This window comes from Mytilus trossulus, chromosome 13 (genome assembly GCF_036588685.1).
Source record: "Mytilus trossulus isolate FHL-02 chromosome 13, PNRI_Mtr1.1.1.hap1, whole genome shotgun sequence".
NCBI lineage: Eukaryota > Metazoa > Mollusca > Bivalvia > Mytilida > Mytilidae > Mytilus > Mytilus trossulus.
The window spans coordinates 7,127,591-7,134,460 of record NC_086385.1 but is presented as its reverse complement, the minus strand read 5'-3'; the positions used below and the strand labels follow the sequence as shown (position 1 = coordinate 7,134,460).

Below are 6,870 nucleotides of genomic sequence, written 5' to 3'. Positions count from 1 at the left end.
GTATCAGAACTAGTTATACCAGTTTTAATCTATATATGATTACTACAAATAGCAAACGGGAAAGACCCAATTTTAAATAAAATGAAATATATATTTTTTTTTTTTTTAAACGATAAATCTTTTATTGCACATTTCTTTGCTGTTTAACAAATTACTCGACTCACAGCATTCAGCCGGGTATCCCTGTGAATTAGTTACTGTTTAACCAGGGAGATTATACAGTAAATTTATATTCATATGTATATATATATATATATATCAGTCTAAAGATTTGCACAACGGTACTGATATAAGGTGTTATTAAACGAAAATGTTGTTATAAAATCGTGTTGACAAATATTTCGGCTCAACAAATGGCCTTCTTCTAGTGACACTAGAAGAAGGCCATTTGTTGAGCCGAAATATTTGTCAACACGATTTTATAACAACATTTTCGTTTAATAACACCTTATATCAGTACCGTTGTGCAAATCTTTAGACTGATATAATTTTTTCCTTATCTGCATAGTATCGCCTATTCTAGACGATCCGGTACATAGTAAATTTGCTGGTTGGTCCTTTTTATAGACTTTTATATATATATATATATATATATATATATTAATTATGATTAGTTATTATAAATACAATACATTGATTTTAACAATTTGTCTAAGTTCTTAGTTCTGTGGAGGTCATCATAATGTAAGGTAAATACGGAAGTTGTACTATTCATTATCCGATGTTGGTTATAATTTAATCATTGACCCTTAACCTTAATCGGCATAATCTCGTGAAAATTGAGATGATCGAATGATTGAAGGATAACACGTGGAATGATTTCATGATCAAAGGATCTAAATTGAGTATTTCTAAAGGTGAGTTTTGTTATATTCCTATTGACTTATGATAAATTGATCAAGAAGGATTTGTTTTCCCTAAAGTATTAGATATTTTCCAGTAATTAGAGATAATTAGACAGTAGACAGTATGGGGTCAAAAATCATGTCCTACAGGTAATCATTGACCATGCGTCACATTTGAACATCTTAAAATAATACATTTGTTTACATTTGAGTTTTTCTACATAATATATATAGTAATACAGAAGAATGATCATGCGCAATAATACATTATGGTTATTATATTTTTTTATAAACATCATTCACAAATCTACTTGTTGTTTTATCAAGAAGTTTCATATTTTCATAATGTTGTTTAAATTCTGTTTTAAATATTCTATAGACATCAACACTGTTTTGTTTATACTCTGATGCATATGTAGATTTATGAATAGAGAATAATATTATAGTAAGAAATAGATTAATGTCATAATAATTTTTATCATATATTTTGTAGCCTAGTATTAGATTTTTGAAGGTGATTATGTGTGTTCCCATTTTTATTTTATCAAGGAGTATTTTGACTTTTTTCCAAAAGTTTTTAAAGTGTTTGCATGAAATCAAAAAATGTTCATAGTTTTCTAATTGGTTGCAAATATGGCACTGGTCATCATTTTTCAGATGCCAGGTGTACAATAGTTGTTTACAAGGAAGTATATAATGAAGTAACTTCCATCTGAATATTTTTAGTTTGTTTACTTGTAAACTATTGAATATAAAGTTCAGCATTTTGTACAAATGGCTTGATGAATCTAATTTTAATTGTGTTTTCCATTTTAGAAAGCCAATTGGTGTTTTTTCCAGTATATAACATGAGCTAATACTTTTATAAATTTCTTTTGATGGAAGGTTTTCAATTCTAATCAATTTTGTATTATTTTGTGTTTTTAAGTATAGCCTTTTATCTGTTTTAACTTGAGTATTGCGCGAGTTATCTGATTTCATTATCATTTGCCATTTTTTTGGTATGGCAGCTCTTATTCTAGATATTTCTGATATCCAGTTGGATTTGAGGGTCAATTTCTCTTATACTGCCTTTTGTGATATATTTCCTGCTTCATCTATTATATCATTAATAAATAGTATTCCATTGGTTATCCAATGTGAGAATATTAAACATTTGTTTTGAAATTTTATATGTTTATTGCCCCATATGTATTGTTGTCTTATATTAATAAAATTTGTACTGTTGGTTTTTATTTCAGAGATATTTTTTATCTTAAACCAACTTTTGACTATTTCTAAATAGAAAAGAGGGATTGTTTTACTGAGTTTTGGGATTGCTCTTATGCTACCTGGATTCATGTTAAATAAAGAAAAGTTTTCTCCAAATTTATTGAAAAAGAAAAGGGGGATGACTTTCCAGTTTGCAAATTGTGTTGATGTTAAACGTTTGACCCAAGATAATTGTATAGCTGATAGAAAATCATCAATGTTAATCATTTTAAGGCCTCCTTCCAAGTAATCTTTACATAGCGTGATTCTTTTAACTTTTTCTTTTTTATTACCCCAGATAAAGTTGTAAATCAATTTTTTAAATTCATTTAAAAATTCTTTGGAAATGGTTGTTACTGATGCCAAGAAAGTTAAATTTGGTAAGATGAGAGATTTAATTACTGTTATTCTACCTATCATTGTGAGATTTCTTCTGTTCCAGCTATTGATTGTATCTTGAGACTTTCGTAGAATTTTTTCAGTATTTAATTTGTCACATTCATTTTTATTAAGTCCAAAGTATACACCTAGGCTTTTAATAGGTTCTTTATTCCAGTTAATGTTTTCATATTTATCTTTACAGCTTTCAAGTCTGCCTAGTCATATTCCTTCTGTTTTCGATCGGTTGAGTTTAAGACCTGAGAGCGTTCCAAATATTTCAATAATATTCAGAGCATAGCTAATTTCTTGCTTGCATTTTAAAAAAAGAGTTGTGTCATCGGCTAATTGTGAGATTTTCAGACTATGTGTTTTGGAATCTAATTTTATTTGAAATCCCTTAATACCAGTATCTTGTCTTATTTTGCATGCAAGAATTTCTACTGCTATTGTGAAAATTAAGGAGCTGCACGGACAGCCTTGACGTATCCCGCGAGATACATTGTAAGTTTCTGAAATCCACCCATTATTTAGCATGCAGCCTTTAATATTCTTATATAATGTTTTAACCCATTTAATAAAAGAGTTTGGTAGACCAAATTTTATAAGGGCTTCATACATAAAGTCCCATTCTAGCGAATCAAAAGCTTTTGAAAAATCAATAAAGAGTAATGCACCATCTATGTTAAAAGTTTCAGCATAGTCTATAATGTCTTGGATTTGGCGTATATTAAAACCAATATATCTATTTTTGATATACCCATTTTGATCTCCATGAATTATTTTCAGCAGTATTGGTTTTAAGCGCTGGGCTATTGCATATGCAATGAGTTTAGTATCTACATTTAATAGCGTAATTGGTCTATAATTATCCAGTGACAAAGGGTCTTTTTTTGGTAAATTAAAGAGATGATACCTATCTTTTGTATAGTTGTTAGTTCTCCGTCATCATAGCATTTATTAAAAACTTCAACTGTAAATTCTTTTAAATTACTCCAAAAAGTGCGATAAAATTCTACGCTTAACCCATCTATTCCTGGAGATTTGTTTAATTTCATGTTGAATATTGCTTTAGTGCATTCTTCTATAGTTAAGGCCCCCCCCCCCCCCCCCAAGGAATCACTTTCTTTTTCTGATAGTTTGTGATCAATGTTGGTTTCGTTTATATAATTTGTTATATCATTTAAGTTTGGAGAAGTGCTTTTATATAAATTTTCATAGTATGATCTTTCTATATTTAGGATTTCTGCAGAATCTGTTAATATTTTCCCTCGATTATTTTTTAGCGCTGTAATGCTCTTTTTTGTTTGTCTTGATTTTTCAAGGCCAAGGAAATATTTAGTATTTTTTTCTCCTTCTTCTAGCCATTGTACTCTAGATCTTATTTGTGCACCTTTAACTTTATTTAAATAGAGGTGTTCAAGTTCATTTTCAATGTTTTTAATTTCTTTTTTTATAATTTGGCTTGCATTTGTTTTCTCATTTAGTTTTCTTAATTTTATTTCTAAATTTTTTATATCATTTTTATTTTCAGATGATCTTTGTTTGCAGTAAGTAAGAGTTGCAGTTCTTACCTCTGATTTAAACATATCCCAGAGTGTTTTTAAATTTTTGGTGAGTATTTGTACTTTATAATTTTTGATTAAATCATTTATGAGGTCAATATATTTTTGCTCTTTAAGTATACTATTGTTAATTTTAAAGAAACCCCTGCCTCTTTCTTCTGAATTTTGTCTAACTTGTAAAGAAATGTCTTGGTGATCAGTGTATGAGATCATTGCAGGTCTAATATCTGCTTTTATAACATGCGGTCTTATATCAGGACTAATCAAGAAGAAGTCAATTCTGCTCGCTATGTTTGTTTCATTTTTCCTTCTCCATGTGAATTGACTAGTATTTGGATAAAGTTCTCTCCATATATCTGTTAAATTATTTTTCTTTATTAGGTTTTTTAAGCTATTTACTGGTTTGTAGTTTCTTGGGATGATATTAGTTTTTCTATCATTAATTGAGAGAGTTTCGTTCATATCACCTCCTAATATAAGGATACCCAAACGATTGTTTTCAATTATATTTTGAACCTTTTTGAAAAATTTGTTTCTATTTTTGTGTAGATTTGGAGCATAAACATTTATTAGAGTAAAAATATTGTCATTTATTTCTATGTTTATCAAAATTATTCTACCTTCATTATCTTTTATTTCGTTTATTGTTTTACATTTTAAATTGTTTTTGACAAAGATTGAAACACCTCTTGATTGTGTGTTACCATAACTATGAAACATTTTGCCATCAAACTCTTTATTTATTGTTTGTTCAATATTTTCTATAAAATGTGACTCTTGAATGAAAAGAATGTTACATTTTTGATTTTTTTGTCCATAGTTGTAATCTTTCTCTTTTGTTTTTTTGGCCTAAACCTTGACAGTTTAGTGATATTATATGAAGATTTTCACCCATTGTTTAATTTAGAGTTTATATGTGTAGTTGATATCAAAACTACAAAAATTTACAAGGAGACATATGTGTTTCACATCATATTCACAAAGTACTTTCATTAATTGTTTGGTTTTAAAGTTACACAGTATACTTTAAAAACATTGGTACATGTACATGATTATTTGTGATTTAAATATATACAGTACTGGTAAACAAAATATGTGCACATACTTCACAATTTTCATGGAAGAAAATGAGACATAACAACACAAATATATATAAGCATTCATACATGTATTTAAACACATATTTTCATTTAAGTGTCCCCGTACATTAGATTTTACTATTGCTTTTTTGCCATAATTTGAGACTATAAATATATAATAAAAAAAACCCAGATATATTTTTTTTGTATCATGTATAATAATTTCATAATTATTTATTTGTAGGTTTGTTATTTTAACAGTATAATGAGATTGTAGGACTATGTACATGATGTAGGCGTTTACCATGTTTACAGTATTTACGGAAACAATTGGAGTATTTATTGTTTGCATAACATACAGAATCAGTACTTGCATTTTTATACAGAGGAACATGTTAGATGGTGATACATGTATTTGACTTGCGATGGATTGACAAAAGATTTTTATATTGTGGATTAAATTGGGCAATATTTCTAATGTGTGGATTACAGGTGATATCCAAATGTTGTTTACATGATGTAAAATAGGACTATGAATATGTTCTACTATTATAAGGATTAAAATGGACGGATAATTTGTTATAAAGCAAGGATGTATCATTGAGAAGTTGTTGCAGATAGTTAGCGAGATAAACAGAAAAATTGAATTCAGATATATGTGGATTAATGAAATGATATCTATCAGGGAAAGCTTCTTTATAAACTTTAAATTTGTTGGATCTATTTTATTTTTATTTCTGACAGCTATTCTATTTTCTATAAACAGTTCAAAAATATATTTATTTAATATGTTTATTGTATTTTGATTCTGTATTATTAGCGTCTTAATAAATTTGATTATCGATACAATTTTTCGTATGTATTTTTCATAAACAGGGAAGGCTGTTTTGGTGATTGTTTTATCACAACTTGACTTGTTCTCATCTCTTGTTTGTTGGATCGCATATTGAGAGCAGAAACATTTATTCATTTGAGGAATGGGGTTATTTGAAAATCGTTTTTTTCCATAATAAACAATATTATACATTTTCATTCACATGATTAATATTTATTTTATTACTTATTTCAAGGTATATATAATCTAGAATTATATCACACTTTGACTTATTTTTTTTTGTATTTTTTTTTTGCATAAAAAGAAAAATAGACAAACAAGTAAAAAATATAATACAATGAAATATATTCTATATAGGTGCAAAATACGACTGTTACTAGACTGAGTGCTTTCAATTTTATTTAAGTTTCTATTAATTTTCAATATTATACCATATGTACAATTTATACTAAACAAAACATAAACTCTTAAAAACGGAAATTTGATGAAAATGTAAAACGGAAACTCCGCTATAAAATGACAAAATTAAAAGCTAAAAAACATCAAACAATTGGATAACAACTCTAAACGATTCTAACCAAATCGATGTTTTCTCTCTATTGAATAGTGAAACAAAATTACAAATGGTACACACAATTAACCTTAAACCTACTTTTTTGAATATAAATAAGGTCACAGGGATTAAAGATCATATCTTCGTTCTCTTTTTTTAAAAATACCTATACTATTCAATGACGATTAGTAGTCATATGCATTTGAGGTTCAACAATTGATTTTTAAGACTTATAACATAAACACATTTAAGATAAAATTCAAAGTTTTTAAATTAAGAAATACCTGTGAAAATATTTGAAAATTTATTAAACATCATATCTGTTTTACTTGTTCATGACATACCAATTAGTTCTAGAAATTAA

General features: G+C 27.5%; 1 long non-coding RNA gene across 1 annotated transcript; it reads left to right on the top strand.

Annotated features, from left to right (window-relative positions):
* Positions 1-736: 736 nt before the first annotated feature.
* LOC134694874 (uncharacterized) lies at positions 737-5,967 on the top strand. The gene is made up of 3 exons (XR_010102635.1): positions 737-857; positions 4,009-4,088; positions 5,363-5,967. It is a non-coding gene; the product is annotated as an uncharacterized LOC134694874 (long non-coding RNA).
* Positions 5,968-6,870: the final 903 nt, after the last annotated feature.